Consider the following 17,880-nt stretch of genomic DNA (forward strand, 5'->3'; position numbering starts at 1 on the left):
GTATAGAGTGTAGGGTATAGATTGTAGGGTATAGAGTGTAGGGTATAGAGTGTAGAGTGTAGGGTATAGAGTGTAGGGTATAGAGTGTAGGGTATAGAGTGTAGAGTGTAAGGTATAGAGTGTAGGGTATAGAGTGTAGGGTATAGAGTGTAGGTTATAGAGTGTAGGGTATAGAGTGTATAGTATAGAGTGTAGGGTATAGAGTGTAGAGTGTAGGGTATAGAGTGTATGGAATAGCGTGTAGGGTGTAGAGTGTAGGGTGTAGAGTGTAGGGTATAGAGTGTAGGTTATAGAGTGTAGAGTGTAGGGTATAGAGTGTAGCGTATAGAGTGTATAGTATAGAGTGTAGGGTATAGAGTGTAGTGTAGGGTATAGAGTGTTTGGAATAGCGTGTAGGGTGTAGAGTGTAGGGTGTAGAGTGTAGGGTATAGAGTGTAGGGTATAGAGTGTAGGGTATATCGTGTAGGGTATAGAGTGTAGGGTATAAAGTGTAGGATATAGAGGGTAGAGTGTAGGGTATAGAGTGTAGGGTATAGAGTGTAGGGTATAAAGTGTAGAGTGTAGGGTATAGAGTGTAGGTTATAGAGTTTAGGGTATAAAGTGTAGGGTATAGAGTGTGGGGTATAGAGTGTAGAGTTTAGGGTATAGAGTGTAAGGTATAGAGTGTAGGGTATAGAGTGTAGAGTGTAGGGTATAGAATGTAGGGTATAGAGTGTATGGTATAGAGTGTAGGGTATAGAGTGTAGAGTGTAGGGTATAGAGTGTAGGGTATAGAGTGTAGGGTATAGAGTGTAGCGTGTAGGGTATAGAGTGTAGAGTGTAGGGTATAGAGTGTAGGGTATAGAGTGTAGAGTGTAGGGTATAGAGTGTAGGGTATAAAGTGTAGAGTGTAGGGTATGGAGTGTAGGGTATAGATTGTAGAGTTTAGGGTATAGAGTGTAGGGTATATAGTGTAGAGTGTAGAGTGTAGGGTATAGAGTGTAGGGTATAGAGTGTAGGGTATAGAGTGCTTGGTATAGAGTGTATGGTATAGAGTGTATGGTATAGAGTGTAGGGTATTGAGTGTAGGGTATAGAGTGTAGAGTGTAGGGTATAGAGTGTAGGGTATAGAGTGTAGGGTATAGAGTGTAGGGTATATAGTGTAGGGTATAGAGTGTAGGGTATAGAGTGTAGGGTGTAGAGTGTAGGGTGTAGATTGTAGGGTGTAGATTGTAGGGTATAGAGTGTAGGGTATAGAGTGTAGGGTATAGCGTGTAGAGTGTAGGGTATAGAGTGTAGGGTACAGAGTGTAGGTTATAGAGCGTAGGGTACAGAGTGTAGGGTATAGAGTGTATAGTGTAGGGTATAGAGTGTAGAGTATAGAGTGTAGAGTGTAGGGTATAGAGTGTAGGGTATAGAGTGTAGGGTATAGAGTGTAGGGTGTAGAGTTTAGGGTATAGAGTGTATGGTATAGAGTGTAGGGTATAGAGTGTAGGGTATAGAGTGTAGGATACAGATTGTAGAGTGTAGGGTATAGAGTGTAGGGTATAGAGTGTAGAGTGTAGGGTGTAGAGTGTAGGGTGTAGAGTTTAGGGTATAGAGTGTATGGAATAGAGTGTAGGGTATAGAATGTAGGGTATAGAGTGTAGGATACAAATTGTAGAGTGTAGGGTATAGAGTGTAGGGTATAGAGTGTATGGTACAGAGTGTAGGGTATAGAGTGTAGAGTGTAGGGTATAGAGTGTAGAGTGTAGGGTATAGAGTGTAGGTTATAGAGTGTAGGGTATAGCGTGTAGGGTATATAGTGTAGAGTGTAGGGTATAGAGTGTAGGGTATAGATTGTAGGGTATAGAGTGCTTGGTATAGAGTGTATGGTATAGAGTGTATGGTATAGAGTGTAGGGTATTGAGTGTAGGGTATAGAGTGTAGGGTATAGAGTGTAGGGTATAGAGTGTAGGGTATAGAGTGTAGGGTATATAGTGTAGGGTATAGAGTGTAGGGTATAGAGTGTAGGGTGTAGAGTGTAGGGTATAGAGTGTAGGGTATAGAGTGTAGGGTATAGCGTGTAGAGTGTAGGGTATAGAGTGTAGGGTACAGAGTGTAGGTTATAGAGCGTAGGGTACAGAGTGTAGGGTATAGAGTGTATAGTGTAGGGTATAGAGTGTAGAGTATAGAGTGTAGAGTGTAGGGTATAGAGTGTAGGGTATAGAGTGTAGGGTATAGAGTGTAGGGTATAGAGTGTAGGGCATAGAGCGTTGGGTATAGAGTGTGGGGTATAGAGTGTAGAGTGTAGGGTGTAGAGTGTAGAGTGTAGGGTATAGAGTGTAGGGTATAGAGTGTAGGGTATAGAGTGTTGGGTATAGAGTGTGGGGTATAGAGTGTAGAGTGTAGGGTGTAGAGTGTAGAGTGTAGGGTATAGAGTGTAGGGTATAGAGTGTAGGGTATAGAGTGTTGGGTATAGAGTGTGGGGTATAGAGTGTAGAGTGTATGGTGTAGAGTGTAGAGTGTAGGGTGTAGAGTGTAGAGTGTAGGGTATAGAGTGTAATGTATAGAGTGTAGGGTATAGAGTGTAGAGTGTAGGGTATAGAGTGTAGGGTATAGAGTGTAGAGTGTAGGGAATAGAGTGTAGGGTATAGAGTGTAGGGTATAGAGTGTAGAGTGTAGAGTGTAGGGTATAGAGTGTAAGGTATAGAGTGTAGGGTATAGAGTTTAGGGTATAGAGTGTAGGGTATAGAGTGTATGGTATAGAGTGTAGGGTGTAGAGTGTAGGGTGTAGAGTGTAGGGTATAGAGTGTATGGTATAGAGTGTAGGGTATAAAGTGTAGGGTATAGAGTGTAGAATGTAGGATACAGATTGTAGAGTGTAGGGTATAGAGTGTATGGTATAGAGGCTTACGTTGGATTGACATCACGTGAGCTGCGTATCAGGACCAGAGAACACGTGCGTGACATCATTGCGGCAGAGGAGGTGGATGACCTATCATTGCTGAAAACAATACCGAAACACTTTAAATTATATCATCAGTCTGATCCGAGAGGATTTAGGGTCAGGGGAATTGATAAGGTTCACTGTGGCATTAGAGGAGGAAATATTAAACAGATTCTGGCCCAAACTGAATCCAAATGGATTATTGAATTGGGCACTATGTCCCCTGATGGACTCAACGAAAAAATTAGTTTTGTACCATTTTTGTAATCCCTGTTTTTTAACTTTTTCTATGTGTGTTTTTAATTTTTCTTCTTTGTTTATTCATTTTTAGTAGTAGGATCATCTCTTGCTTGAATGTGAGGTTTTGGTGATTGATCTTCATCTTAAAGAAGAATTATTTGTGACTTTCCCCCTCCTCCCTCGCTTATTTTCTACATCTTGGAGAGTCTACTTTCTTCCGGACCTTTTACACATAGATGATGAACATGGCCCGGTTGAATACATGAGAAGAAGGATCGCATATAGAGAGCAGGAATATAGAGGAAAACAACAAATAAACGAAATAATGTTCATATTTATGGTGATTTATTATTTATGTTTGTGTATTTATATGTGGTAATTGTATTGTTTATGTTCACTATTGTCTTTGTGTATATTAATATCAATTGTATGTTTTACATGGATGAAATATGGGATATGTCATATGTGTAGTATTTAATATCACATATGGATTCTTGGAGGAGGAGGTCCATAGTTATTATATGGTTTTTTCTTTAGGGATCCCCTGGGGATTGAGTCATTATTCACTTACCGTTTCGGGTTTTCCTGAAACGGTTAATTTGTATTTACATGTTGTATAATGTGGTATGTTTTTATGCACTATTGCTCATGGCACATACACATTCTTTATGAATGTTTATTTTGTATTATAGTTTATCTTGATTTTGTTCTTATTATGCGGATGATGAGAATATATATTGATATCCTTCTTGTACCATTTCTTTATACGGACTGTGTCCTGGGGTAGAATAGGGGAGGAAGGGGCTTTTCTTTGTGTGCTACTTACAGCTGGCCTTAGTATTTTTGGGTAATTCCGCTCGGAGCGGTATAGATAGATGGATAATTTTCTTCTTCCGCTTTCGAAGGTATTGGGAGACGGCGTTATACTATGGACTCCTTAACAATGGCGCCGCTACGTGCAGGCGCACTTCCTTTTTTGCATAGGGCACACAAACATGGCATCTTCCTTAAGGACTCCTTGAATATGGCGCCGGTATGCGCATGCGCAGTCGCGTGCCTCTTTTCCCTGTGTCACCGAAGGTCTCAATCCACTTCCGGTGCGCGCAATATGACGTCAGAGAGGGATTTCCTCTAGCGCGCGCCGGAAATGAGTACCGGAGTCGATGCAGCTGGGAATTTGGCGGCAGCGTCTCGGCATGCGAGCACCCTACTGGCTGGTGTTATTATTCGGGGGGTATTTAATGAGGTAAGGTGGGGGCAGGAACACACTCCCCTTGAAAAAGCACGGGCGAAACGCGCGTCGGGGCGTTCCGGGGCAGCGGTGCACTGACTATGGGTAAGCATGTATCCACTCATTCTATATATTGAATTCTCATCATCCGGGAATAATAGACGCTGAAATTACCTTAAAAGATGTTTTTTGGGGATCTTATATTTAAATGAGAGTAATATTAATATTGATTTCATAGAACACAAAACTATATATAACAGTATATGTACCTGCGCTTAGCCTTATAAGGGAACTATAGTACACAAACACGATAGGTAATTACCTTGTGGGCGGATAAACAGTAATAAGTCCGTCTAGGGCACATGTACCAGAACTGAAAATAGCCGGTGTGCAGGGACTTGCTAGTAGAAAAACAATAATGAATGCGTCTAGGATACGTGTAGCAGGACTGGAATGGTCGGTGTGCAGGGACTAGAGTAGGGGAACAGTAGCAATGTCACAATAAATATGTGAATAAAAAAAGACGTACGTAAAATTACTTAACACCCCGGACAGTGCACAACCACACATAGATAATGCGTGTGTATATGGACTTAAGAGCAGTACCTAAGATATATAATAGGGATCAAGTACCTGTCATGTAGTAAGCCTCGGGGAGGAAGTGAGATAAAATGGTACTAAAAGAAATCCGCAACTTGTTGGTAATCGTAGCACATGAAAGCGTTGCACTTTAGCTAAATGGAGCGTTGTAGCGTTATATCTAGAAGCGTAGTACTTAGCTCAATCAGGCGTTGTGGATGAAATGTCCTCAGGCGGCTAGAGCGGGCACGACGTGACTCTTTAGCACGTGACCCGAACGTCACCGCAGGTCCTGCACAGCATCCTACAGGACTTCATACAGGCCGCGCGAGCGCTCGTCACCGGCCGGGAAGGCGCCCGCTCTAGCCGCCTGAGGACATTTCATCCACAACGCCTGATTGAGCTAAGTACTACGCTTCTAGATATAACGCTACAACGCTCCATTTAGCTAAAGTGCAACGCTTTCATGTGCTACGATTACCAACAAGTTGCGGATTTCTTTTAGTACCATTTTATCTCACTTCCTCCCCGAGGCTTACTACATGACAGGTACTTGATCCCTATTATATATCTTAGGTACTGCTCTTAAGTCCATATACACACGCATTATCTATGTGTGGTTGTGCACTGTCCGGGGTGTTAAGTAATTTTACGTACGTCTTTTTTTATTCACATATTTATTGTGACATTGCTACTGTTCCCCTACTCTAGTCCCTGCACACCGACCATTCCAGTCCTGCTACACGTATCCTAGACGCATTCATTATTGTTTTTCTACTAGCAAGTCCCTGCACACCGGCTATTTTCAGTTCTGGTACATGTGCCCTAGACGGACTTATTACTGTTTATCCGCCCACAAGGTAATTACCTATCGTGTTTGTGTACTATAGTTCCCTTATAAGGCTAAGCGCAGGTACATATACTGTTATATACAGTTTTGTGTTCTATAGCCTCTCCCTTTCTCCTCGGTGTGGTGAGGAGCAGTACCCGCAGCTACCTTTATTCATCTCACAAGCGCCGCTAGTGTATACACTATTGTATTTATAGCTTTATCTGATTGACCGCACATTCTAGCTGGAAGCTGTGTTTGGGTTACATTAGTCTCACATAAACACGAGATATATATATCTTTATATTTTTTTTTTTTTTATTCTATTTTTTACATATAGACATATACTTTTGTATTTCCATTTTTTTCCCACCCTCCTCCTGCAGCTGCGCATCATGAGCATATTATGGGAAGATAGAAAAGAGCGTATACAATACATAGAATCTTTCTTCAACCTGGGCAAAACTATGGCACCTAATAAAATTAGTGAAACTAATATATCTTTTGCCAAAGAATCACTAAAATGCCTTGAGCAACTCTTGTTAAAAGAAATGAGGGATCTATTGGAGGTGGTGACCTTAGAGAGATACTTAGCCTTCGATTGCATCCCGAAAGGTTTGATTATACATAAAACACTAACAGGAGACATAGGAGACGAGAACACATTAAAAGAATGGGATACTCTACTTAAATCATTCTCCAAACAAGCTATAGGATTTATCATTAATAAACGGAGAGACCAATTAATGGCCAGTAAAAATGAAATATCAAAATTATTTAAAGAAATCGATCCATACAAAAACCACCCCGAAATCAGAAATCTTTCCAATAGTATAAAAAAATCGCGTAAATAATAAGGAGAAGGAAATAATAGAGAAAAAGAAACGGAAATTTGGACGTGACTCCGTTCCATCATTTGATATTCGACAACAAACAAGCCCCCCTGAGTTTGAAACTATCGATCAAATCGATAGTAGTAGCTTTTCCAACACGTCAGAGGAAATTTTCTCTATACATCTGACACCAGATGTACAGCAAACACCAGAGGTTAGCAATACACAGGCTCATATTGAGCATCAAGCAGACCCTGCGATAATAGAAAATATCAATACAGATCCAGCGACCATTTTAACTCCCACCCAAAATCGGTTCGAGGTACTTGATATGCCAACAGAACAACTATCAGGTAATGATAATAGATCAGAACCCCAAACAAGTACAGCAGCCAAAACACAAAGCCGTATCACTGCTAGAAATCAATTAGGAGGACGTAAAAACACTCATCCGTTTTTTCAGGTAGGCCACAAAAGAAACGGCTCCGAGGCTGTCGGGGTGGGAAACTCACCCCAAAAAAGAAGACCCCTAAAGAAATAAATAACGACAACCAAAAATTTTTTAATTTAAGTACTTATACACTCAAAGACAATGAAATAAAGTTACTTCAAAAGGGATTGAAATTTGCTCCAGCCGCTAGATTCAACAAATTTCAAGCATTTATCGGAATCAAGCAATTTATGCGAAAACTGGCTATCAAAAAGTACTTTATGAAGAAAAACCTAGATAAACAGCCCAATATAAATATAGCTAGTGAATTGAACGAAATACAACCTAATGGTTTTACTAATCTTAGGGCCAAATCAAAATTCAATCCTCTGAACGAATATTCAGAGTCTTTTGAAGCTTTTCAGAGAAATGTAATAGTGGATATAAAAAAGGTCAGTGATATAAAATGCGGCAAGTTTAGATATAATCTAGTAAAAAAAGAGAGGGACGCCATCCGATCATTACAAAAAAAGGAGGAGATAATCATCCGCCCCGCGGACAAAGGAGGGGGTATTGTGGTCCTTGACCAATCACAATACCGCAAAGAAACGCAGCGACTCTTAGGGGATGTAAGAACTTATACAAAACTGCCTAGTGATCCCTCGGCTAAATTTACAGAGGATCTAAAAAACTTATTAAATAATGGTCTGGCAGATGGGCATATTAACAAACAGGAATTTGAGTATATATACACCCCGCACCCAAGGATGTCTGTTTTCTACTATCTTCCTAAGATCCATAAGGATATCAACAATCCATCAGGCCGCCCGATTATTTCGGGCATAGGTAACCTAACCTCCAATTTGTCGCAGTATGTGGACTGCTTCCTACAGGATATAGTTCCTTCTCTACCTGCTTATTTGAAGGACACTAAACACATCCTACAGATATTAAGTGATTTTCAATGGCAAAATCATTATAACCTTGGGACCCTAGATATCGCATCACTATATACGGTGATACAACATGAGAAAGGAACAGAGGCAATGGGACACTTTTTAAATAAGTCACAGTATCTATCACAAAATAAAGTGAATTTTATTAAGGAATGTGCTACTTTTATTCTTACTCACAATTTTTTTAAAAACGAGGCGGACTACTACACCCAGCAATGGGGCACAGCCATGGGGACCAGATTCGCGCCCAGCTATGCAAACCTCTACGTTGGTAGATGGGAGGAGTTACATATCTACCCAGGAGGTGCGCTGCGCGCGGGTCTGGCCCTATGGCTGCGTTTTATTGACGATATTTTCTTTATTTGGGAAGGGAAAAATGAGGATTTGCAACAATTTTTAAAGGATTTAAATAAAAATGAATTTTATTTAGTATTTACTGCCAACACTAGTAAAGACAGGGTACAGTTTTTAGATCTCAACATTACAATTAGCGAGGGCAAACTGCAGACATGCACATATGCGAAACCCACAGACTCTAATAGCTATATCTCCATGGACAGCTGCCACCTACCAAGGTGGTTACTCAATATCCCTCAGAGTCAATTTATACGTGCCAACCGCAACTGCACAAACACTGCGGATTATGAGAAGGAAGCGGATACATTGATCCAAAAAATTTTAAATAAGGGATATGATCAGGAATCCCTGCTCACAACTAAAAGGGACGTGCAAAAAATTCCCAGAATAACACTCCTGGAGGAACATAATAACCATAGAAGTAAAATAAATAATGAAAGCGTTTTTATTGATTCACAAACCCAGATTGCAATACCAATTATTACCCAATATAATTCAAATATCTGCATACTGAAGATAATTGTCAACAAGCACTGGGGCCTCTTACAAGAGGATAAATTAATAGGAGATTTTCTGCCAAAATATCCGCGCTTTGTGTTCAGGAAAGCACGAAATTTAGGTGCCATCGTTGCCCCTACAGTACGCAATCCCAAACCCGCAGGTAATAAGAAGGGCCCTTTTAAACAAATAATTCAGGGTTTTTTCCCCTGTAAAAAATGCAGTATGTGCAAATCAATTAAACCAACTAAGCAAAAACGGGTCATATCAAAAGCGGGTAAAGAAATCCGCATTACAGATTTTATAACATGTAAAACATAAGGGGTCATTTATGTTCTGGAATGCCCCTGTGGGAAACAATACGTAGGGCGCACAAAACGTCCCTTATATATAAGGATCAATGAGCACCTCAGGAATATACGCAATAGATATGATGCACATCCCTTATCTAAACACTTTCTCATTCACCATGAAGGATCTGTACGGGGCATCAAGGTCATGGGAATTAAAGTGGTTCAACAGGACTGGCGTAATGGGGACTATATTAAGCAAATGTCTTGGGAGGAGACCAGACATATATTTGAACTTGACACATTAAAACCAAGGGGCCTGAATAATGAGGTGGAACTCTTTGCTTTCAATTGAACCAATGGGAGAGGAGACCATCGCTATAAATAACCAGCACGCGCAGGGGGAGCCTACCCTGGTGAAGGAAACCAAAGTTTTTCCGAAACGCGTTGGTTTGGCTCCCACAGCGCACTGTAGCATCATCCAGGGCACCACGTGACTCTTTAGCACGTGACCCGAACGTCACCGCAGGTCCTGCACAGCATCCTACAGGACTTCATACAGGCCGCGCGAGCGCTCGTCACCGGCCGGGACGGCACCCGCTCTAGCCGCCTGAGGACATTTCATCCACAACGCCTGATTGAGCTAAGTACTACGCTTCTAGATATAACGCTACAACGCTCCATTTAGCTAAAGTGCAACGCTTTCTTGTGCTACGATTAGCAACAAGTTGCGGATTTCTTTTAGTACCATTTTATCTCACTTCCTCCCCGAGGCTTACTACATGACAGGTACTTGATCCCTATTATATATCTTAGGTACTGCTCTTAAGTCCATATACACACGCATTATCTATGTGTGGTTGTGCACTGTCCGGGGTGTTAAGTAATTTTACGTACGTCTTTTTTTATTCACATATTTATTGTGACATTGCTACTGTTCCCCTACTCTAGTCCCTGCACACCGACCATTCCAGTCCTGCTACACGTATCCTAGACGCATTCATTATTGTTTTTCTACTAGCAAGTCCCTGCACACCGGCTATTTTCAGTTCTGGTACATGTGCCCTAGACGGACTTATTACTGTTTATCCGCCCACAAGGTAAATACCTATCGTGTTTGTGTACTATAGTTCCCTTATAAGGCTAAGCGCAGGTACATATACTGTTATATACAGTTTTGTGTTCTATAGCCTCTCCCTTTCTCCTCGGTGTGGTGAGGAGCAGTACCCACAGCTACCTTTATTCATCTCACAAGCGCCGCTAGTGTATACACTATTGTATTTATAGCTTTATCTAATATTGATTTCAATGTATCTTAATGCTTAGCATGACATTGTTGGATGCGGTATTTCTGCTGCTCATGGAATTTCTGACTAATTCTCTTTGATAAAACTCACATGGTGTTATGTATATTTTTTAAAATGTGTTTTCAATAAACTTTATTGATTTTACTATTGTGATATAGTGGTCTGTGGGTACTTGGTACTCATTTTGTTGGTAGCTATATGGATTTGTCCACTAATCTGTATTAGGTTAATTACTATTGATAGAGGAGCAAGTACAAGAATGCTTCTGGCTAAGATTAGCTATTTCTGCTTTTTGTATCTATATTTTGATGTATGGTATAGAGTGTAGAGTGTAGGGTGCAGAGTGTAGGGTGTAGGGTATAGAGTGTATGGTATAGAGTGTAGGGTATAGCGTGTAGGGTATAGAGTGTAGAGTGTAGGGTATAGAGTGTAGAGTGTAGGGTATAGAGTGTAGAGAATAGCATGTAGGGTATATAGTGTAGAGTGTAGGGTATAGAGTGCTTGGTATAGAGTGTATGGTATAGAGTGTAGGGTATAGAGTGTAGGGTATAGAGTGTAGAGTGTAGGGTATAGAGTGTAGGGTATAGAGTGTAGGGTATAGAGTGTAAGGTATATAGTGTAGGGTATAGAGTGTATGGTATAGAGTGTAGGGTATAGAGTGTAGAGTGTAGGGTATAGAGTGTAGGGTATAGAGTGTAGGGTATAGAGTGTGGAGTGTAGGGTATAGAGTGTAGGGTATAGAGTGTAGAGTGTATGGTATAGAGTGTAGGGTATAGAGTGTAGGGTATAGAGTGTAGAGTGTAGGGTATAGAGTGTAGGGTATATAGTGTAGGGTATATAGTGTAGAGTGTAGGGTATAGAGTGTAGGGTATAGATTGTAGGGTGTTGAGTGTAGGGTATAGTGTGAAGGGTATAGAGTGTAGGGTATAGGGTATAGAGTGTAGGGTATAGAGTGTAGGGTATAGAGTGTAGGGTATAGAGTGTAGGGTATAGAGTGTAGGGTATAAAGTGTAGAGTGTAGGGTATAGAGTGTAGGGTATAGAGTGTGGGGTATAGAGTGTAGTGTGTAAGGTGTACAGTGTAGGGTATAGAGTGTAAGGTATAGAGTGTAGGGTATAGAGTGTAGAGTGTAGAGTGTAGGGTATAGAGTGTAAGGTATAGATTGTACAGTATAGGGTATAGAGTGTAGGGTATAGAGTGTAGGGTATAGAGTGTAGGGTATAGAGTGTAGAGTGTAGAGTGTAGGGTATAGAGTGTAAGGTATAGAGTGTAGGGTATAGAGTTTAAGGTATAGAGTGTAGGGTATAGAGTGTACGGTATAGAGTGTAGGTTTAGAGTGTAGGGTGTAGAGTGTAGGGTATAGAGTGTAGGGTATAGAGTGTAGAGTGTAGGATACAGATTGTAGAGTGTAGGGTATAGAGTGTATGGTATAGAGTGTAGAGTGTAGTGTGCAGAGTGTAGGGTGTAGAGTGTAGAGTGTGGGGTATAGAGTGTAGGGTATAGCGTGTAGGGTATATAGTGTAGAGTGTAGGGTATATAGTGCTTGGTATAGAGAGTATGGTATAGAGTGCATGGTATAGAGTGTAGGGTATAGAGTGTAGGGTATAGAGTGTAGGGTATAGAGTGTAGGGTATAGAGTGTAGGGTATAGAGTGTAAGGTATATCGTGTAGGGTATAGAGTGTATGGTATAGAGTGTAGGGTATAGAGTGTAGAGTGTAAGGTATAGAGTGTAGGGTATAGAGTGTAGGGTATAGAGTGTGGAGTCTAGGGTATAGAGTGTAGGGTATAGAGTGTAGAGTGTAGGGTATAGAGTGTATGGTATAGAGTGTAGGCTATAGAGTGTAGGGTATAGAGTGTAGAGTGTAGGGTATAGAATGTAGGGTATATAGTGTAGGGTATAGAGTGTAGGGTATAGAGTGTAGGGTATAGAGTGTAGGGTATAGATTGTAGGGAGTTGAGTGTAGGGTATGGTGTGTAGGGTATAGAGTGTAGGGTATATGGTATAGAATGTAGGGTATAGAGTGTAGGGTATAGAGTGTAGGGTATAGAGTGTAGAGTGTAGGGTATAGAGTGTAGAGTGTAGGGTATAGAGTGTAGGGTATAGCGTGTAGGGTATATAGTGTACAGTGTAGGGTATAGAGTGTAGGGTATAGATTGTAGGGTGTTGAGTGTAGGGTATAGTGTGTAGGGTATAGAGTGTAGGATATAGGGTATAGAGTGTAGGGTATAGAGTGAAGGGTGTTGAGTGTAGGGTATAGTGTGTAGGGTATAGAATGTAGGGTATAGGGTATAGAGTGTAGGGTATAGAGTGTAGGGTATAGAGTGTAGGGTATAGAGTGTAGGGTATAGAGTGTAGGGTATAGAGTGTAGGGTATAAAGTGTAGAGTGTAGGGTATAGAGTGTAGGGTATAGAGTGTAGGGTAAAGAGTGTGGGGTATAGAGTGTAGTGTGTAGGGTGTAGAGTGTAGGGTATAGAGTGTAAGGTATAGAGTGTAGGGTATATAGTGTATGGTATAGAGTGTAGGGTATAGAGTGTAGGGTACAGAGTGTAGGGTACAAAGTGTAGGGTATAGAGTGTAGAATGTAGGGTATAGACTGTAGAGTGTAGGGTATAGAGTGTAGGGTATAGAGAGTAGGGTATAGAGTGTAGGGTACAGAATGTAGGGTATAGAGTGTAGGGTATAGAGTGTGGGGTATAGAGTGTAGTGTGTAGGGTGTAGAGTGTAGGGTATAGAGTGTAAGGTATAGAGTGTAGGGTATAGAGTGTAGAGTGTAGAGTGTAGGGTATAGAGTGTAAGGTATAGAGTGTACAGCATAGGGTATAGAGTGTAGGGTATAGAGTGTACGGTATAGAGTGTAGAGTGTAGAGTGTAGGGTATAGAGTGTAAGGTATAGAGTTTAGGGTATAGAGTGTAGGGTATAGAGTGTATGGTATAGAGTGTATGGTATAGAGTGTAGAGTGTAGGGTGTAGAGTGTAGGGTGTAGAGTGTAGGGTATAGAGTGTATGGTATAGAGTGTAGGGTATAGAGTGTAGGGTATAGAGTGTAGAGTGTAGGATACAGATTGTAGAGTGTAGGGTATAGAGTGTATGGTATAGAGTGTAGAGTGTAGGGTGCAGAGTGTAGGGTGTAGAGTGTAGAGTATAGAGTGTATGGTATAGAGTGTAAGGTATAGAGTGTAGGGTATAGAGTTTAGGGTATAGAGTGTAGGGTATAGAGTGTATGGTATAGAGTGTAGAGTGTAGGGTGTAGAGTGTAGGGTGTAGAGTGTAGGGTATAGAGTGTATGGTATAGAGTGTAGGGTATAGAGTGTAGGGTATAGAGTGTAGAGTGCAGGATACAGATTGTAGAGTGTAGGGTATAGAGTGTATGATATAGAGTGTATGGTATAGAGTGTAGAGTGTAGGGTGCAGAGTGTAGGGTGTAGAGTGTAGAGTATAGAGTGTATGGTATAGAGTGTAGGGTATAGAGTGTAGGGTATAGAGTGTAGAGTGTAGGGTATAGAGTGTAGAGTGTAGGGTATAGAGTGTAGGGTATAGCGTGTAGGGTATATAGTGTAGAGTATAGGGTATAGAGTGCTTGGTATAGAGTGTATGGTATAGAGTGTATGGTATAGAGTGTAGGGTATAGAGTGTAGGGTATAGAGTGTAGGGTATAGAGTGTAGAGTGTAGGGTATAGAGTGTATGGTATAGAGTGTAGGGTATAGAGTGTAAGGTATATAGTGTAGGGTATAGAGTGTATGGTATAGAGTGTAGGGTATAGAGTGTAGAGTGTAGGGTATAGAGTGTAGGGTATAGAGTGTAGGGTATAGAGTGTAGGGTATAGAGTGTGGAGTGTAGGGTATAGAGCGTAGGGTATAGAGTGTAGAGTGTAGGGTATAGAGTGTAGAGTGTAGGATACAGATTGTAGAGTGTAGGGTATAGAGTGTATGGTATAGAGTGTAGAGTGTAGGGTGCAGAGTGTAGGGTGTAGAGTGTAGGGTATAGAGTGTATGGTATAGAGTGTAGGGTATAGAGTGTAGGGTATAGAGTGTAGAGTGTAGGATACAGATTGTAGAGTGTAGGGTATAGAGTGTATGGTATAGAGTGTAGAGTGTAGGGTGCAGAGTGTAGGGTGTAGAGTGTAGAGTATAGAGTGTATGGTATAGAGTGTAAGGTATAGAGTGTAGGGTATAGAGTTTAGGGTATAGAGTGTAGGGTATAGAGTGTATGGTATAGAGTGTAGAGTGTAGGGTGTAGAGTGTAGGGTGTAGAGTGTAGGGTATAGAGTGTATGGTATAGAGTGTAGGGTATAGAGTGTAGGGTATAGAGTGTAGAGTGCAGGATACAGATTGTAGAGTGTAGGGTATAGAGTGTATGATATAGAGTGTATGGTATAGAGTGTAGAGTGTAGGGTGCAAAGTGTAGGGTGTAGAGTGTAGAGTATAGAGTGTATTGTATAGAGTGTAGGGTATAGAGTGTAGGGTATAGAGTGTAGAGTGTAGGGTATAGAGTGTAGAGTGTAGGGTATAGAGTGTAGGGTATAGCGTGTAGGGTATATAGTGTAGAGTATAGGGTATAGAGTGCTTGGTATAGAGTGTATGGTATAGAGTGTATGGTATAGAGTGTAGGGTATAGAGTGTAGGGTATAGAGTGTAGGGTATAGAGTGTAGAGTGTAGGGTATAGAGTGTATGGTATAGAGTGTAGGGTATAGAGTGTAAGGTATATAGTGTAGGGTATAGAGTGTATGGTATAGAGTGTAGGGTATAGAGTGTAGAGTGTAGGGTATAGAGTGTAGGGTATAGAGTGTAGGGTATAGAGTGTAGGGTATAGAGTGTGGAGTGTAGGGTATAGAGCGTAGGGTATAGAGTGTAGAGTGTAGGGTATAGAGTGTATGGTATAGAGTGTAGGGTACTGAGTGTAGGGTATAGAGTGTAGAGTGTAGGGTATAGAGTGTAGGGTATATAGTGTAGGGCATAGAGTGTAGGGTATAGAGTGTAGGGTATAGAGTGTAGGGCATAGATTGTAGGGTGTTGAGTGTAGGGTATGGTGTGTAGGGTATAGAGTGTAGGGTATAGGTTATAGAGTGTAGGGTATAGAGTGTAGGGTATAGAGTGTAGGGTATAGAGTGTAGGGTATAGAGTGTAGAGTGTAGGGTATAGAGTGTAGGGTATAGCGTGTAGGGTATATAGTGTAGAGTGTAGGGTATAGAGTGTAAGGTATAGATTGTAGGGTGTTGAGTGTAGGGTATAGTGTGTAGGGTAAAGAGTGTAGGGTATAGAGTGTAGAGTGCAGGATACAGATTGTAGAGTGTAGGGTATAGAGTGTATGGTATAGAGTGTAGAGTGTAGGGTGCAGAGTGTAGGGTGTAGAGTGTAGAGTATAGAGTGTATGGTATAGAGTGTAGGGTATAGAGTGTAGGGTATAGAGTGTAGAATGTAGGGTATAGAGTGTAGAGTGTAGGGTATAGAGTGTAGGGTATAGCGTGTAGGGTATATAGTGTAGAGTATAGGGTATAGAGTGCTTGGTATAGAGTGTATGGTATAGAGTGTAGGGTATAGAGTGTAGGGTATAGAGTGTAGGGTATAGAGTGTAGAGTGTAGGGTATAGAGTGTAGGGTATAGAGTGTAGAGTGTAGGGTATAGAGTGTATGGTATAGAGTGTAGGGTATTGAGTGTAGGGTATAGAGTGTAGAGTGTAGGGTATAGAGTGTAGGGTATATAGTGTAGGGCATAGAGTGTAGGGTATAGAGTGTAGGGTATAGAGTGTAGGGTATAGATTGTAGGGTGTTGAGTGTAGGGTATGGTGTGTAGGGTATAGAGTGTAGGGTATAGGTTATAGAGTGTAGGGTATAGAGTGTAGGGTATAGAGTGTAGGGTATAGAGTGTAGAGTGTAGGGTATAGAGTGTAGGGTATAGCGTGTAGGGTATATAGTGTAGAGTGTAGGGTATAGAGTGTAAGGTATAGATTGTAGGGTGTTGAGTGTAGGGTATAGTGTGTAGGGTATAGAGTGTAGGGTATAGGGTATAGAATGTAGGGTATAGAGTGTAGGGTATAGAGTGTAGGGTATAGAGTGTAGGGGATAGAGTGTAGGGTATAAAGTGTAGAGTGTAGGGTATAGAGTGTAGGGTATAGAGTGTAGGGTATAGAGTGTGGGGTATAGAGTGTAGTGTGTAGGGTGTAGAGTGTAGGGTATAGAGTGTAAGGTATAGAGTGTAGGGTATATAGTGTATGGTATAGAGTGTAGGGTATAGAGTGTAGGGTACAGAGTATAGGGTACAGAGTATAGGGTACAAAGTGTAGGGTATAGAGTGTAGAGTGTAGGGTATAGAGTGTAGAATATAGAGTGTAGAGTGTAGGGTATAGAGTGTAGGGTATAGAGTGTAGGGTATAGAGTGTAGGGTACAGAATGTAGGGTATAGAGTGCAGGGTATAGAGTGTAGGGTATAGAGTGTAAGGTATAGAGTGTAGGGTATAGAGTGTATGGTATAGAGTGTAGGGTATAGAGTGTAGGGTATAGAGTGTAGAGTGTAGGATACAGAGTGTAGAGTGTAGGGTATAGAGTGTAGGGTATAGAGTGTATGGTATAGAGTGTAGGGTATAGAGTGTAGAGTGTAGGGTATAGAGTGTAGGGTATAGAGTGTAGAGAGTAGGGTATAGAGTGTAGAGTGTAGGGTATAGAGTGTAGGGTATAGAGTGTAGAGTGTAGGGTATAGAGTGTAGGGTGTAGAGTGTAGGGTATAGAGTGTAGGGTATAGAGTGGAGAGTGTAGGGTATAGTGTGTAGGGTATAGAGTGTAGGATATAGAGTGTAGGGTATAGAGTGTAGGGTATAGAGTGTAGAGTGTAGGGTATAGAGTGTAGGGTATAGAGTGTAGAATGTAGGGTATAGAGTGTAGGGTATAGCATGTAGATTGTAGGGTATAGAGTGTAGGGTACAGAGTGTAGGTTACAGAGAGTAGGGTATAGAGAGTGGGGTATAGAGTGTAGGGTATAGAGTGTATGGTATAGATTGTATAGTGTAGGGTATAGAGTGTAGAGTATAGAGTGTAGAGTGTAGGGTATAGAGTGTAGGGTATAGAGTGTAGGGTATAGATTGTAGGGTATAGAGTGTAGGGTATAGAGTGTAGAGTGTAGGGTATAGAGTATAGTGTGTAGAGTGTAGGGTATAGAGTGTAGGGTATAGAGAGTGGGGAATAGAGTGTAGGGTATAGAGTGTGGGGTATTGAGTGTAGAGTGTATAGTGTAGGGTATAGAGTGTAGGGTATAGAGTGTAGGGTATAAAGTGTAGGATGTAGGGTATAGATTGTAGGGTGTAGGGTATAGAGTGTAGGGTTTAGAGTGTAGGGTATAGAGTGTATGGTATGGAGTGTATGTTATAGAGTGTAGGGTATAGAGTGTAGAGTGTAGGGTATAGAGTGTAGGGTATAAAGTGTAGGTTG

Source organism: Ranitomeya imitator, chromosome 8 (genome assembly GCF_032444005.1).
Source record: "Ranitomeya imitator isolate aRanImi1 chromosome 8, aRanImi1.pri, whole genome shotgun sequence".
Lineage (NCBI taxonomy): Eukaryota > Metazoa > Chordata > Amphibia > Anura > Dendrobatidae > Ranitomeya > Ranitomeya imitator.